The 19,592-nt window shown below is 27.1% G+C and overlaps 1 protein-coding gene and 2 non-coding genes across 4 annotated transcripts in view; 1 reads left to right on the forward strand and 2 right to left on the reverse strand.

The window, feature by feature from the left end:
- Positions 1-3,947, reverse strand: part of LOC114121370 (fibroblast growth factor receptor 4-like) — a 40,495-nt gene extending 36,548 nt beyond the window's left edge. The window contains exon 1 of one of the 2 annotated variants that reach the window (XM_050197904.1): positions 3,516-3,947. The gene's annotated coding sequence lies outside the window, so the exon portion shown is untranslated. The remainder of the gene's footprint in view (positions 1-3,515) is intronic. The other variant, XM_050197905.1, reaches the window with a different exon arrangement.
- Positions 3,948-11,163: 7,216 nt separating this feature from the next.
- Positions 11,164-11,236, forward strand: Trnar-acg (transfer RNA arginine (anticodon ACG)). Its single transcript has one exon. It is a non-coding gene; the product is annotated as a tRNA-Arg (tRNA).
- A 1,296-nt stretch (positions 11,237-12,532) lies between these two features.
- Positions 12,533-12,605, reverse strand: Trnar-acg (transfer RNA arginine (anticodon ACG)). Its single transcript has one exon. It is a non-coding gene; the product is annotated as a tRNA-Arg (tRNA).
- Positions 12,606-19,592: the final 6,987 nt, after the last annotated feature.

The raw sequence follows: 19,592 nt of genomic DNA on the forward strand, positions 1-19,592 counted from the left end.
ACTCTACTATTGCTGCTGTCTTCCGCTGTGACAAAACAGCATTGGTATAAGGATTAAACAAATTTAAACGCATGTATATAAGATAAAGAAGGTTAAACAAATACCATTTTATACAGTAAAATATTATATTTGATAAACGGTGTTTGATTTAATATATTATGTCTCGTGGATGGATATTTACTATTATCCGTCTCGTCTGTAAGGTGTATATACACATAGTACGTCAACAAGTTTGTTACCTATAATATTATTAATATATTATAATACGTTCGTAGTACATAATTCATAAATATGTTTTCTGTAGGTACGGATTTAATTTCTCGTAATATATATATATACCTATATAACATCGAGACGCAGAACCGGTACTTGTAATAAATAATGCTATTATTGAGACATTATGTTCGAAACTCATAGCATAGGCCGAATTATTTTTTAATCGTATAATTGGATTTGAAGATTATATTTGTACACCTGGTGAGTATTGATATAGGCTTATAAACTAGCAGACAGATTTATTTTTTTCCCCAAATGAGTTTATTATATTTACCGACTGTACTTGTGATTTCTTTTACTCTTTTTATCAGAATCATCGCATATATACAATATGATATAATGTAATAAGCATGTGTATTTATCTGTAAAACATATTTTATTCAAATTAAATTTAAGTGTACCTACACATATTTTGGATAATAAATATTTAATTGTTTTGAATTAAACTCAACTATTAATGATAAGTATGTTTTGTTCATACGTCTTATCGAAATCATATTATATTAACAATTTGGATGAACCGATATAACTTTTTTACGACCGTGAATGTTACACGCTAAGTATTGAATTATTACAATATTGTTATGATACACTTAATTATAGTCTATGTCCTATGATGAGTGGATTGAAATATATGCATTCTAGGTGTTCCACTGATGACACTTGGGGATAGGTACTCAAAGGTCGGCTTAGTAATAAAATCGTAATTTTAAACACTCGTCAACGCTGGACTCGGCCGTGTATTATTTAAATATATGTATTTCAAATTAAAAAATATTCATATAAAATATACATAACCGTTAAGCTATCAAATCAAGTGACAACACTCGTATATTATTATGGAATATGATTTAATGGTTATATGGTCCTATAATGTTTGGTTGCCGGTCATTGAGTTAATTATTATTGTTCATATAATATAATGTATTATAAGTCTTACATATACGATCGCAAGCACCATGTGAGAAGTCCGCGTGCAGCGCGTGTGTGTGTGATCATCATGTGAACGGAGCTCCGATCACAATTATTATTTTCACAGTATAATAATTTAATTTTAAGATTCGGTGAGCTGTCATCATATTGAACTCGTAAAAACCGTATCATGTGACGGATTTAAAATATAAACGGCCGAAATTTATCGTCTAAACGTTAGTCGTTATGACATGTAGTTTTAGGGGACGAGAAATACATATAATATATATATATGTATATAGTGTCGATAAAAGTCAAATGGTACAAAGAGATGTTTCGTGATGTCCATCCGGCGAGATGGATTTGTTTTTTCCCTCCGAACCGGATATACTATGCAAGATGTAATACTGTGGTCGCAAAACGTCTTGCTCTAACTGTGACATATCACATACCTACTATATAATACAGTGTAGTATAGACGGACCACCGAAGGATGAGAAGATTACGTCCGCGGCACGTTTGCGAATCGTAACAAGTAACTCGATACGATTTTATGGAGTTCATACGTGGGATACTCGCTAAAGTATGGGATTTCGAGCGCATCAACAAAATGTGTCTACCGAGATTTAAACATTTAAATGCGGTTTTATTCGACATAAATTGCCTGAGAGTCTTATGCAATTATATATAGTACGTATTAAATACATACAAAAAATAATTAGTTTTGATAATTTTTGTTAGTATACTCATAAATTCTATAGATATTTAGTTTTTAAATATAATTATTAATTGTAAATATATACTATTGTCATAAAAGTACCTACTTCATTTCAAAGTAAATAAACATATTTAAGTATAGTTAAATTATTAAGTAAACGATTATGTTACTGAATGGTTAATAACATCAATAAGATTAGTGTACATTATACCTATGGATAAAAATTTGATGATTCGAAATTCATGTGTCCAAGCTATATGTGACTAATATTTTAGGTTCCAATATCTTTGTGGAAAATATACTGCGGGTTGTCAAGTGATCATGACAAGAAATTTATGAATCTTTTACACGGACACGTAAGTATATTAATGTGATAAATATGAGCTATGATCAACGCGGGGAAACCGAGGAGATGGTGTTTCAATGTGTTACAATTTATGGCGGCGGCCACTATATTATTATGTACGTATGTGGCGGTGTTCGAAAGAGTAGGAGAAAACGACTGGCAAATGAATTATTTTGAGCCCTGATTTTTATTTATACGCGGTAGAGTCTATATCATTTCCAGAACCTAATTAAACTGGAGATTTATAATATTTCCTTCATTATTAGGTATATGTATAAATGTTGTATAAGTATCATAAAAATTTTTAATCTTAAAACGAATTCTATACTTATTATTTTGAATCAGTAAGTAACACCATATTATATATATGTGAAGAAAAAATGTATAAATATGTACAATATCTATAAATCCTTTTTATAGTAAAACGATTAACTGTAAATAAGTAAATTATCAAATATTACTGACAAGTACCTCCGTTAAATCAAAATTGTATTTCAAATTTTAAATTTTAAATAAGAAAAATATCTAACTGTACACTTTATATTTAATGTATACAATAGGTACACAGAATAAGACTTTTTTTTTGTTACAACTATGAATTTTAATCGAATTCCAATCCTAGGAGTATACCACATTTAAGGGTGTATAATATAAATTCTATCTTTGCTGCAGTATGTTATTATTTACACCGTGCAATGTGTTTTCTTACGCAGGGTTGACATGGTCCATATTTTGGACGTTTTGAGAAAAACAGATGGTACCAACGATCGACCCCGCATGTGTCCTCCGATCGAAAAACATCGCGCGACGATTTGCGCTTAAATACACTTATACAGTATTATGTATGTATAGATATATGGCTATGATATATATATATATATATATATACAATAGTCTACAGGAGCCTATTTATATGTATCATAATATATTGCTGCCCAATGGTGGCAATAAAAAAATCCGCTTTTACTAAAAAATTTCAGTTGAAAAATAGTTAGTCTGAAAACCAGCGATACTAACTTAACTCTATTTTTCACAGTCAATTTTTGTTGTGTGGCAGTTATGATTAAATAAATTATGTAGTAAATTATAATTATTATACCAGCAAATTTTGAAATGTTTGTAGTACAAGTGTAACACACATGCAGGATATTTTGTGGTATCCCGCTAGACGAGTTATGTATTATATATAACAATATAATGCAGTTGTATACACAATAACAAAAAAATAAATAAGAAGCGAAATGTGTGAGCATAAAATCTTACTTGGCGAGCTGATGAAATGTGGTTTAGTTTGTGTATAATAACTTGCGTATTTGTGTGGCACAAAATAAAACGTCGGTCGTCAGGCGAATTCGCGGGACTCGACGAAATCCATGGTCGAAACGCGTATATTATTAGCCCGGTGTGATATAATGTGTCTTATATGTGAGAGAGTTAAATATACGCGGTTTTTTTTAATATATATATTTATTAATATGTATCGAGAAAAAGCGATTAAAGTACACGCACTGTTCGGTTTCGGTAATTTTTTTTTTTCAAATGACGAAAAAAGTACAAAAAAATATTAATACGGAAATCGCGAGCGAGCAAATACACTGATGCAAAACACACGAGCGATACGGTTGTCGAGTGAACTGTGTCTGCCGAGTGGCACACGGTGATAATAATATAAACACACTGTGGCAGTGGCGGTGGCATAAGTACTATTCTTGTGTTGTGCGCCGCCGTGCTATATTATCCTTTGGCCGGAGTCGGGGAACGCGCAGCTACCATTGGTCTGCCGCGCCAGGGTAAACGGTCACCCTCCTCCTCTACAGCCGTCAGTACCGCACACGCCGGTCGTGCGTACAAACTGAATAAAAATAATAAAATATACGTATACGTATTTTATACCTATATCTAAGATTATACGTCTAAGTCAATGATGAGCGCTGCATTTTAAGTAAATGTACCTACAAACATTTTATAACAAAAATGTTAGAAAAAAATTTCTGAAAAAAATTCATAAAAATTTCGAAAATATTTTAATAAAACTTAATACCTTGTTCACGCCAAATAAATATACGGTTTATCTATATTATGTCATTTTATACTTTTTACGTACATTCTATACATATCTTTAAGATTAGGGAAATTATATATAAGTTATGTTTCACATATTTACGCATTATACCTATTAACATTTTAATTTCATAAATATTTAATCTTTGAAATTTACCTAACTCATTACACTCAATAATGTATGTATTATAATTCCAGCACAACAACTTTTAATAATTATATTCAACTACCTACTTTGAATAAAATTAATAATTATATCATTATTAGTATTATTTATAATACACAAAACATTCCCCGAATATCAATCTCGTAAAGTCATGTTCGAATACTTATAGCTAGATTTTTGTAAAATAAATAACATTATTTTAAATTCAATGTGGCTCTTATATATTTTATAAATTGGGGAATTTTAGCCTTTTCAAAACGGATACCATATATTGATATATGTATGTTAAAATTTGTGGTATGCAAGTCATAGGAGTGAACAGATTTCTAATTCTATGAAATAAAAAAATATATATTTGAATTATAAACGACACACATTCATCAATTTTTTTTTAATAATGTATACAAATACATATTATGTTTAATAATGTTGGGCTGCATTATGTAGTTACAATTAAATTGTTGAGGTCTTCAAAATAAAATATAGGTAACTCATAAGCGAAGCATATAATAAAATGATTTAAAATTGTAAAAAATGAGAATGAACTAGTAACCTATTTATATTATTCTAATAAAATTTAAAATTGATCTAATAGTTCTGATGAAAATATTTGATCTGCTATATAGTGTATAACGATATTTTAAATATTTTAGATGAAAATCAATGTCGTCATAATTGTCTATAAATGTCTATAGCAATACGTATATAGTATACCTATATGTTAGATTTTTTAATAACTATATAGTGCTCGAAAATAATACTATTTTTACGTAATCAGGTGATGACCAGCTAAATATATAAGTTGATATCCAGGTAAAATCGCGAAGTAGATGTAATCTACCTACTGTATAGATACCTACATATTAGTCAAAGGTACTATTGAGTAACTATAGTACTCAATTTTAGATTATATGATTCGATTTTATTGATTATTAAATATTTACAAACAATAGTATAACACTTATGAAATAGTTGAATAAAATTTAACAATAGTAGGTGGCTGTATCGTATAGTCGTACGGAGTTTAGTAATATATAATATGAAAGGTGTTGCTATATGCCCATATGTGCAGTGAATACTAACATTATTATACGCGAGTATAAATAATGTGTTATTGAAGATATAGGCTTTACAGTTCATTGTATATGAATATATTATTATAGTATCGGTCAGCAGTTAATCATATTATTTATTCGTACCTATCCTACTATAGTTGTATATGTATGGAATGTAAAGTTGATACCTAAATATAATATAAAAAATAAAGATAGATATTATATATTATAGGTCTGATGTAACATAATTATTTTACCTATAAACTATATAATACGATTAAAGACAATAAGACATATTAGGTACAATGTTATAAGAATTATCTATATTTTTAAATTGTGTGTACAATAAGTGAAAATTTATTTCACTTTCAGATTATAATTCTTAAAAATAATACTTACGTTTATTTATTTGTACAACATATTTTCCAAGAAAATGTCGGAATTTGAAATGTTTTTTGACATATTGCCACCGCTGTGGACTCAATATAAGAGATGACGGCCGTCCTGATCGCAATTTTTTTTTTTTCAATTCGAAAAATGTTTTCACACGATCACACAAATTATTATTAATATTATTTTACGTCAAACGTAATACTATTGTATTTAGTATTTACATCGTATATCTTTTCAGTTTAACAATATCGCGACAAGAGAACGTTTTTTTTTACCTAGTTATAAATGCTGTAGATAATACTCACATAGTCATATCTATATATTAAACGCACATCAAATTATCGTATATAATGGTCCGCGCCCGATCTCACTACGTAATTGATATTTTTTAAAGTACGATATAATTTAATATTTAAATTATAATATAATAAAACGTTGCAAAATATATTGGTTAAAAATGCTCACAATATATAATAAATAGCCCCTCCATCATAACATTGTAGTTATCTCGATGTATACAGTACGCATGTTACGAATTTTTCATAATCATTCACTCTACAGCAATATTATTATTTTCTTTGACCAAGATGATTTACTCTGATTTATTTAAAAGTCATAAGTCAATAAATCCGTTTACGCATATACCTATAAGTAAATCGGTCGGTTGTAAAATGTTTGTATAGATGATGATAGTATTACTTTAAAATATTCTATAAACAAATACTAATAGTTTAGATATAATAATTCGTTTTCTTAAAATTGTATTCACAGTTTTATATTTGTAAATTATCACCTGAAAATATGAACTTTCAATTATCATTTATCACTGAGTATAATAATATTAAGTTAACATTTTACAGACATTAATCAATTTAATTACATGATAAATATACTTACTACAATATAGTATACTATAATAGTAAATAATAATAAATACGCGAATATAGATTGCAATGAACATAATGCAATTTATTTTAAATTACATCTAAAATAATATTAGATTTGTATGTTTATTTCGTTATCAGCTGAACTGATGTTTTTTAAGCTAAAATTTTATTTTTATTTTTTAATACTTATTTTATATTATTATAATAATTTTCTTAACCTATATAATATAGAGAACGAATAATTTAATACTATAATATATGAATATATGGTACATTTACATTATTTCAGTTTTTAAAAACCTATTTTCAGATAAGATACATGAATACAATGTAAATAGATTTTAATTTGTTATAAGTATATAAAATAAAGCGATTTTAAAAATACTGAATAAATTATAATCTATTAGAATTCCAACTAAATAACATAAAATATGAAATTCTCATTTCTCATAACAGTCATAACAGTATATATTGTTTATATCAGGGGACGTTATTCGGGAGTATTAGCGACGCACTCGGTCAACGGGCCGTATAAATAGAACGAGAATGCTGTATACTCGCTAACGCCAATGGATAAAATTTTATTTTTAAGTTCACGCAAAAACATAAATATATATATATATATGATAATTAAATATACTTCAACTTAAAGATATAAATATATTTTAATTAACCGAGAAAGTACAGCGCATTAATATCTATGTATAATAAATGTATACTTTTAATCTACTAAATAAATTAAAAATGTGTTAAATATTTATAGGACAAATCATTATTCATGTAGTACTGCCAGTATTATATATAAGTGTATAACATATAGGCTTCATTAATATGTAAGTACCTATAAATCATATTTGTTTAATTAAAATAGTATTTAGTATAATATTGTATATTTGTATTATAATCTAGTTTGAATTAATTGATTTGTAATAAAACGTCAGTTTTAATTTTTTATTCAACATGTTCAAATTTAAAATTATATTATATTGATAGACGGGTTTTTTTTTAATTTGTTCCTATATTCTCCCAATATATTTATTATTTAATATACACTTATGAACATAAAACAAAGCTTTATGGTGCCCACATATCTAATATACATATATCGCCGTGTACGATATATATTATATACATAGGAATTAATTTATTTGAAAATAAATATTCAGACGTTCAACAGAAAAAAATATCGAGTATTGTAAATTTGGTATTAAATTTATATATATATAAAAAAAAAAAGATACGCACTCTAATGAATTATAATAATATTATGTAAGTGATATAAAGACATAAAGTATACAATATTACTCAAAATTGCCTAGAACGCAGTTGTTATCAACCACCACTTGGTATAATAAACATAAACTCGTAAATAACTTGTTTTATGTTCATTTGTTTATTATAAATAAAACATATGTTCTAGTTTTATGTACTCAAAAGTGTCATTATAACGTAGAAAATTAAAAAAGTATCTATATTGAGTAACCACCTCATGATTTATTTTATTTTAATAGGTTTTTTTTCTTATTGGACATTGGAATCTATAGTGTATACTTTTTATGATATTTTAAATTATCAACGCAAACCACTAATTTCGTTTATATACAACTATAAATTATTTATTTTTATGTTATGATTTCACTAATAAGGTGATTTATATTTAAATTTATTACTAACGACCATTATTGATTCAAATTAATTTAAAAATATCGGCATAATAAGACACGAAATGTAAATTAAATTAAGCTATCTTACACATATTTATAGTATACATTATGGTAATTTAAATTGAATTTACCTATCTACATTTACCTATTTAATATAATAGCTAACTTCACACATTTAAAATTATAGCTAACTATAATATGCGTATTGGCTATTCGTTATATTTTCCTATTATATAACGGTAAACGCGTTTCGAAATCAAGAAGAATTTTTTTTTGAAAAACGATACTTATGCGGTAGAGAAATTGTTCTGGGGTTGAAAATAATAACCTCATATACCATATATACCTACAGTCTACACGGCTGTACACTATTTAGCGTGTATTTTTTCAGTTGTTTTCTGCCGCGTTAATTACTATACATACGTTATAGTTATGTGTTCGTCATTTTTCTGCATCTTAGCGATGCGCATCATAGGATAATATAAGGTACGTGCATTATAATATATAGATAAGTTAGGTACGTGTTGCGTTTCTGACACGTGTTTGAGATAAAATGTCAAAGAAACGGTTTGAACGCGACTACGACGACAACGACGACTATTTGACATCATATAGATATACCATTCTACCGGAATCAAGATGTCCGGAAACTCTGTTGAGACCTTAAGCCAAATTAGCACGTGCCCCGCGATGAGCTTCTGCTTATACGGCCGGATGACACACAATCCCGACGCACGGTAAACAAGACAATATTATACTATGATGATGGTACGCGTATATACGGAAAGGGGAGACGGATTTAGGGCACATATGTATATAAAGGTGCACGTTTTACTATAGGATATATAGGTATATTATGTGTTATGCCGCAGTAGATTCCCATCTGAACGATATGTAAAGGTGCTCGGGGGATGTAAAAACAAAAAAAAATAAAATAAAAATATGTCTTTAATTACGATTACATGTGTAAGTTCTACAGAGATGAACTGTCGAGAGTCGACGCATATTCAACGGTCGTCCATTCACGTGTACTCCAAATGGTCGCAACTGGAACAATATAATAATATTCGACGGTAAAGGAATCGTCGTCGTACTTATACGCATGCATCTAATATAATAATATGTATATACGGTTTTATGGGATTCTGTGGGACCAGAACGTTGTTCTAATGATGTGCTCGTCTGTATAGATATTATATTATATGTGTGGTGACTCTTGTCCCGCGGACATTTGATGACCTACACGTGTAGCGTACACGCAGCAGCTCATCATCGTAGTCTATATATGCATATGGTATATAAAGATATTATTATGTGACCCGAAACGTCATTATTGTTAGCCATTTGAGTTTTCCGAAATTCGAACTATGAGCAAAAAAAATCATATTCTAAACATTTATGACTTATACTCGGCGTCAGTTTACTTTGTTGTGTTGTGTAGTTCAAAATATAACGTTTCCAAATGTTTTTGACGTTTATACGTCTTATTCAAAATGGACGTCAACAATACTGTGAAATAATATTTTATTAAATGTCCAAAATGTATTTACATCAAATCAAACGCACGATACGTCGATAAGCAAATAATTCCTAGATAACTGTTTCACAAACAGTACGAATGTCCAAAAAAATGCATGTTATTTTTTATAATATGTATTTGGGTACTTACAGCATATTATTATCTATCATAAGATAAAATAGTCAAAATCTTGTTTACGCGTTTTTGAAATATTTTTAATGATATACCTATTACCTATATGTATTATTAATATAAAATTGATAATTGGATAAATGCAATATGCTTAATAGGCATTGCCTATATTATTTACCCATGACATACTTAATAGTAATTTTTATAAAAATATTAATACTTATAATATACCTAACCTATAAGTAAGGTATTATATGTATTATGTATATATTTTTTTAATAATATTCTACGCCTTTTTATAGTCTTTGTTTTTGATAAATCAAAATATTTCAAGTATGTTTTTAAATTATCAAGCTGATTAATAGGTATTAGTAGGATTGATAGGTAGGGATTTAACAAACAACATGAATCAAGACATAAATATACATAGAGTAATTTTTTGTCTAAAAACTACCAGAGAATTATTCAGTAAATGTATATTAACATTATTAACATTATGCTTATATCTGGTGTTTGGTAAGTATTAGATTCATGATCTGATTCACAAATTAAATGTTTATGTTTATATGAAACATTTACTAGTGCAGATAGATTCATAATATAGGGAGTTGGTATCTACCATATAATCTCAAGTCTCGACGAATTAAAATGATATGTATGTATTCATTTTAACGTTTTAATTTTTTAAGCAGTTGGTATTCAACATTTAACCGAAAATTCAAATTGTAATATTTAAGTATTTTTTATATACCTATATATTATACATATATATCACTTGAACTCACACAGTAAATTAAAAAATGTTAAATAAATTCTAAAAATAATGTAGTTAAAAATATTTAAAAAAAAAAATCTAAAAAATATTTATTTTATAACATTAGTTTAATAGTTTTAGTGACAAATAAAATTATTATTATTACAAAATGAATACGAAATATTGATAATATTGGTAAGTGGTAATAATGTTTTATAATAAAAATTATAAAAATAATAGAAAATGTAATATAAACTTATTTATATCGATTTCAACATGAGGCCTTGTGGCGCAACGGATAACGCGTCTGACTACGGATCAGAAGATTCCAGGTTCGAATCCTGGCAAGGTCGACCAAATTTTTTGTTATTTTTTTCGTTTTCATTCTTATTAATAACTCTTATATTATAATTGTTTATCAATTATTGACACATTTACATTATGAGTGATTTGAGTTTGAGTTTAAACTATTTACCTATTAACCCAATATTATGATATTTATTTTATTATTATTATTATTTATATTGGTTGTACTCACTACTCGACCTAATTATTTTATGCAATAATTTATTATATTATTTGAATATATATTATTATCTGACTAATTCGATTTAAAATTTAAATACAAATAAATATTTTAATGTGTATAAACAATATTAGGTACATAAAAACGTGTCCTAATGTAATTTAATTTAAAAACTAAATACAAATATACCTAAAAAACTAAAATATACTAGATACACTATACCTATACTACCCGTGGAGAAATAATGCTCACGCTTTTTGCTCCCATGTAAGCTATTAAACTTGAAGAAAAATGAACTACCATTCCATTATAAAATTTAACATCAAACTATAAAATATACTAAAATAAATGTAACGTACCTAATGTACCTAACTAAATAATACAAGAACAACGAACATAATATAATATTAAATCGTTTATTAAAAAAACTAGCAAAGTTACTTATAACTTTTAATAGTATTTATATTATTATATTATGATGTATCTATATGAAGATTAAATACTGCATGTAAAGTGTTAGCATTATGAACGATTGGCCAATACTGCGTAAGAAATTAAATATTCAAAAATTTAAAATTCAAATCCTACCTTTCAAAGAAAACGAACATAAAATATAATATTGTACTAAGGATTCGAGTTAAAATCGATGGTTGTTATAAGAATTGAATAGAATAAAAATAGCAATTTTTCAGGAGACATTAAAAACGTTTCATTCTAAATACCATTATTGCATATCAATAAAATTGTAAAATGGTTAGTCATATGACTTTAACAGTGGCGCCATCAGATTTAATCTTATTTATATCATCAGATTATAAGTTGTTGGTTTAGCATTTTGTGGATTTCACTAAGCTACGCAAAAAGATATATGTTTATGATTTTATCAACAATATCGTGACTAAATTATTATTTGGATATTTGAGTTTTTTTTTTTAACTTGATATCACAGATCTTCTAATCCTAGTGGTTATATTTATATTATCAAAAAACAAGTTTTCAAAAAAATCAGTGAGACCTGGCAGAGTTGAATCCTTTTCATGTTTGTATGAGCTCGTTGCTTGCATAAAAACAGGGTGATAGATAATTTTTCAAAATGAAAACATAAAAAACATTGAAATTGTTACGACCCTGCCAGGATTCGAACCTGGAATCTTCTGATCCGTAGTCAGACGCGTTATCCGTTGCGCCACAGGGCCAGGTGTTAACTATATACCTACCTTAATATGTTAAACGTCTAAAATTTCTATTAAGAACCTATAAATAAAAAAATATTATTAATTTACCCAAGTTTTTGACTATAATTAATAATGTTAAATAATCCATAATCATAATTTACAATTTACTCACATTAAATACATATCAATGTAATATACTAATATTATACCTTAAATGTATGTTTTATGATTCAAATGTGTGCACATTAACACAATATCTAAATAAATAATATTAAAACATGCTATTATAATATATAATAAAGTCCCTATATATTATTATTTATTAGTTAGTATATACCTATAGTAGCTGTAGACATGGAAAATATAAAATCCTTAATTCGGAGAAGCAGTGAATTTACTAGATATATAATAATACGGTCTATACGGACTATATCTGGTTAAACCATGTAGGTTTTATGTGATATCTAACCACTTAAATGTTATTATACTTAATGAAATGTATTTTACTAATTTCCATATAAAAAATAAATTTTGAATCGTGGGTTAAAAACAGTAAGTTTATGCACTTATAAGTTATAACGACAATAATAATGTGTCCATATAAATAATGAAGTTTGCATCCTGCAGAACACCTATTATTGGCATGGCTGAAGTAAAAACTGATTATTAATGTTGTATAAGTAGACATCGCTTATTTTTATTCGTTATTATTCAACACGATATGTACATACAATAAAAACATAATATTATTTATTGATATTTATATTTGCATATTACCATCGACCATCGTATCCGTTGTAAACTGTTCGTTTTTATAAAATAGAATTTGGCACTACAAAAATCGAATGGTTAATATCTGCGTTTGAGTGGTATTATACCTATATAATAATATATTACATAGATAAATCCTGTAGCCAATTTCATCAACCTACATTTAAAAACGACCAAAACGAAAATACATAAATCGACAGTGAATAATTTATAGTTAAATAAACAACGGTAAAAATAAATGTTTTACATTTTGTGTTGTTCGTATATTATATTCTTGGAAACATAGCGAGGTGATGAAATAAGTATCCGGCATACACGTCATTAATATTATGTAGGTGCATAGAAAAGTAATGTACCGATAATATAATATATGTAGCATACCAGTATACTATATTATACGAACAGCTGTCACAATTCAAGAACCTTCTTTACGTATCACGTAGACGACCCTATGTAATATAGCCAATATAAGTATAACTTTTAACTACAGTTATACAAACTTTTAAAGTAGATACCTATATAGGTAACAATGTTACTGTCACATTTTTACAAAAAAACAAACGATTTTTATTTTAGTAGTTTGGTTTTAACCACGGAGTATAAAAATCTAATAAGTTGTACTCCCAATATTTTTTATATTATAGATACCTATTATTATACAGATTTTTAAAAATATTCAGTTTAACATTTATTTTCCTAAAAATATTTTACCTGTATTGTTGAACCTTTCGTATAGTTCTCTAGATTAATAGCTGTCGAATCAATTGTCCGTATAATATCATCAGAGAATTCATTTCTTCTGATAGATTTCTATGTTTGTAGTCTGATGATATCAATTTAACTTTACTGATGGCTGTAAGTATATATACTAGTAATAGCTACTGATGGCTGGTGAGAAAACTATAATAGCCCGAAGACTGCACTCACACAGCTCGCAAATCATAATTATGATATTATAGGTTGCAAAATAAATAAACCTTATTCTAAGATAATATAATGTAGGTACTAGGTATGCTTTTTTGACTTTTGTAAATTTTTTTGTCCCCCCCCCCTTAAAAAGATAACCTATCTATTATATTCTTGACTAATTATTGCGTCTCGTCACATTCAATAATTATTGATGTTGCTGTTGTTGTTTATTAATCCGATTTATATGGTAAATTATTGTAAATATTAAAAAAAAAATGAAACAACTATTGGTTATGAATTATTGATGTTTATAATGATTTATATGTTCTCAGATCATTGAAAATAGATTATATTATGATAATAATAATAATAATAATAATAATAATAATTTAGAAAAAGCTACAGTTGAAAAGATCGAGTACACTATAAAAAGTTCAGATCCATGCAGCATAATATTGATTTTGATAGGTCTCTATAATGAAAATATTTCAAAGACCTATCAATTATTATAGCCATTATATTTTTGTTGCAAGGTTATATTAATAGAAGGTAATAATAATATTAGGTATGACGCAAATCTATATTGTATAGTTAAGGTTCACGTTTTATACTTAATTTTATGCAGTTATATTTTGCTACATAAAATTCTTTATTTTTCTTTTGTTACAAAACAAAATATGTATAGGGTCCCTCATAGCATCACCGGAACCTCATAATTAAACGTAATAATAAAAAAAATTAACCTGGAAAAAAACAATGGTAGGTACCATGGTAGGTTCACTATACAATTGACTAATAAAGTTAAATCGATAAAGTAAAATAAATTTTATTAGATTAGGTATATAAAAATTGCATTTTTTTTATTTTTATGTGGGAGTAAAACCTTGAATTTTATGCTAATATAAACACGCTGTAATAAATCGATGTTTACCCGTAGTGATTTGATGAAAACTAAAAACGACATAAGAATATCAAATGATAACCATTTGAATATAATAAATAATATTTACATACAGCCATTCAATAAATTAGTACGTGAAAAATGCTGAATTATAAATATTGTAATAACAAATATTTATGTTTAAATTTCACAATTGTTGTCAAGATATTAAAATGAGTAAACTATTTATTCGTGCATATCAAGTATCAACCCTAAAATTAAAACTTAGGATTTGCCAAATAACTAATAAGGCAATACCAAAACAATTTAATAAAAAATAATTTGATAAGACATGTTCGAAGTATAAAATACAAAAAATAAATTTAATTTCTTCACATTAAAAGAATGAGATATTTTTTTTTAAAAAATCCAAAAAAAAACTTGATATGTATAATGAAAATCTATTTGAAATGTCTTTTACCTATGAGACTATGAAGTATTTATACATAAATATTGATTGCTATTATAATTTATAATGATATTAATATTATCATTTATAAAATATAAAGATATTATACATAAGTATAATAAGTATATGCTATTAAACTAAATCTAACAAAAACAAGGTAATTCAATTTACAACTACAAAACATTAACTTAATGATATTTTCTAAAATATTTTTCAATTAAATTTTAAACATCTTCTTTTGATTTTTTATCACCAAAATATTTATTTTATTCTTATTTAATATATAGGTACATCATACAACCAATTTTAATATAGAAATATGTAATCACTGTAAACTGCACAGATAAATATTTATTATAAATTAAGCATTTTTAGTACATTTATATAAAAAATTATAAAATTGAATGTATAAAAATAAAGTACATAATAGGTATACGAGTATTTAACAAAACCACAAATGATATTCATTTCATTTTTGGAATTTACCTTTTTTTTATTATTATAAACATAAAAACAAAAGAAATATTATATGAATAAATGTCTGGGTAGGTTTCAAATATTTACAGAACTTAGAAAATATTGTAAATTTTTTTTTATTTTGAAGAAAACAAAGAAAATTTTAATCAAATTTTACATTTGTATTTTATAGAACTAGTTTTGAATAATATTCTAGCCATGTATGCTTGAATTTATCCCTTTTATCCAATATAATAAAATTATACTCTCTAATAAGTAATACTACATTTATGATGAATAACATTGAAATTCGGATTGGTGGAAATTTATTTTCGGCGCAATTAAACTTAATGATTATAACGCGTTCTATCGTATATTATTATTAAATAGTCCACACACGGTATCGATTATTACTGTAAGCACTTTACATTGAAAGAATTAAACGTTCGTTGTAGGCTAAACGTTGTTTTTATTTTAATACATCTGTTATATTATTATATACTTTTAGTAAATATTGAATGCGCCCACACGCGTACGTGGAATCAGCTACTGTGGTATGTCGAAAATACCAGATTTTACTATCTTGTTTTTACATTAAAAGTGTTATTCATAGTGATTATTACGGTAGCCGAAGTAATAATAATAATAATAACTGTCACAATACCATTGACGACGGTCTTATTGGTGCCAATTATCAAATGCATTTGGCAGTTTTCAGCCTAATATTCCGTCTCACGGGCCCACCCAATGTAAATAAAAAATTGTAATATATTATAAAAATGTTTTCAAAAATAAATTCTTACCGTCAATATATGTATTTGAAATTGAAAATTTGTGAACACTTAACATACATCATAGTTGTATTATGTATAGCAACTTTTCCAACTATAAAACGACTGAACGAGCAATATCTGGCTCACTCTTACAGTAATTATTATGATTTGTGAACCTGCCGCAATCGAATTGCAATTAACTGATATGATATCGTATAAATCTTTACCAACTGTTGACAATAATGTCAACACTTAACACTGTTATAAATATTATGGCCGTTGGTCGTTGATCATAAATAAGATATAGGTATAAAATAGGTATATTATACTGGCATGTGCCACGTAGGTCACACAAACGAATATGATTACGAATTGTACCTCACGATTTCTTTATGAGTTAATTCATTGAGTACCCAATATATAATATCTTTTTAAATTTGGATATAAGTATTAATTCATTTATCAATCACGAAGGTGGTGGGAGTACAAAGTTAATAATGTAGATACTCTATTACCATTTACCATTACTATAAAAATAAAAATAAACTATCTCCCTAATTATAATATACTTACATTACATCATGTTCATTAATATCATGTTTTAATCGAAAAACATTACAAACCTAAACAACCTAACCGATTTGTGAAATTTTGAATTTCTTTTAAAAAATGTATTAAAAATTATAATATTATAGACTTCTGACTTAATAAACCCATTGTAATAACATTCTATATTTATTGATTATTAAATAATTTATTATAAAGAATTAAAGACACATTCAAGGGAGTACTCTCATTTCAAAATTATAATTTATGTAGCTTACTAAAGGATATCAAATATGTTAGTGTGCAGTGCAGTGCAATTCTATCCTGTGAAATAATGTTTATTAAATTATAGAATTTCCAAAAAAAAAAAGCCTAAGTGCAGTAACCGGGTACGAGTGCAATAACTAGTTTAAGTGAGAAGTCAAGAAGGTGGGATAACTAAGATTATTTAATTTTGATCTGTAAGCAACAGTATACCATTGCTAACAAAAAAAATTCTGAGTAAAGCTCGGTGGTTAGCATTACATTATCAACAATCTATAATTTGTTATACATATAGTAAAATAAATAAATAGGTACATCTAAAATACAAAATTAGTAGGTTCTTATCAAAATATTTATATAATTCTAAAAAAAAACTTAAGAGTCGCTCAAATGTTTTGAAAATTTTACTAAGCTAATATAAGTAAACAACCCAAATTTCAAGTTTTTAAGAATATTTTTAACTGAATTACAAAAAAAAAACTCCCAAAATTAAAATGTCTATAAATAGCTCAAAAATGACTTACATTTTTCGAACTTCAAATCATTAAAAACAAAATCTAAAATACAATAAAAAAGGTCACTTGTCATTTTTTATTTGAAGCAATATTTCTGGTAGAAAACGTCATCCGTAATTATTTAATATAAAATTGTGATATCGTATGTTATTTCTCCTTTAACCGCTTTTATATCGAGTACAGTTTCGAATATCGAAAAATGACCTCTTAAAAGTACCAGCTCAAGAACATAACCTTTCAAAAAAGATGCTACACTTGATACTTTTGAGCAAGTTTAGAAGGAGAAAAAGTGTTTCCAGAATAAAAAAAAAAGAAAAAGAAATAAACATTAATGTAAAACCAATACATTCCTCGCTTCACTCTAAAATCTAAAATATTAAATAGATATATATAATATTTATCTATGAATATATTAAAAAAATAAAATACGAAAACCCAGTATCAAAGAATATATTTTTGTAAAATTAATGATAGTTTACACAAATCTAAGTACTCGATTTCAAAGTAAAGGTGTTCAACCTATTCTGTTTTAAATGAAAGTAGTATGATTTAGCCGGTTCTAATTCACTAGTCCATGCGAGTCAATGCCGCGCGCTACAGAACATGAGAATAAATACATTTTCAACGGTATTTCGTTTCCAACACCGAGTGATAAACACGAAAGTACTACATGTAATAGTTCGTGGTGATTAGCACTTGTCCGAAAAATGATAAGGAATCGAGATATGATAATCGAAAATTGATACCAACCTTTGTTATTATTACCAACTCTCCAACACCACTGTCGGACATTTCCAAATTTGAAAAAATAATCAATAATCGTTGTGAGTTGTGCGCATGCGCGCGAGACGTCGACGAGAGCAGCGTCCCCAGAGACCACTAGGAAAAGATTCAAATCAATATCACTCTGCCAACGAAAATGGCTCGACTGCGCGTAATTTATAGCACCCCGCACCCTCGCCGCCGCCATTTTATGTTCAACGTTCATTATTCGTTCAGTCATTATTCTCTTTCAGTCTTTGGGATTCACCGGTGACCTATTTATCCTCTACCATTTTGTTGTCGACTTTTCGACTATAGTTGATGGATTCTCCGCTGGCGTACGGTAACTAGAATGGTAACTCCTCATACACTAACCAGAACGCTCATCTGAATATCACCATTAAACTCGACCACGAAAATCAGGTTATTAATGTGTTTTGGATAGTTTTGGTCATGATTTTGAAACTTGTACTCTTAAAGGCTGGTCGTAGGTACGGGCAGATAATTTATCCTCGCTGAGGTCATAATCATGTATATAAACAAACTTTAAGTACCTATGCTGACCCGAACGCTAATCCAAATATCGCTAAATAACTCGATGATGACATCAAAACAACTATCCATAACACATTGATAACCTGGTTTGCGTCATAGAGTTTATTA

The sequence above is a fragment of the Aphis gossypii genome, chromosome 1 (genome assembly GCF_020184175.1).
Source record: "Aphis gossypii isolate Hap1 chromosome 1, ASM2018417v2, whole genome shotgun sequence".
Classification (NCBI taxonomy): domain Eukaryota; kingdom Metazoa; phylum Arthropoda; class Insecta; order Hemiptera; family Aphididae; genus Aphis; species Aphis gossypii.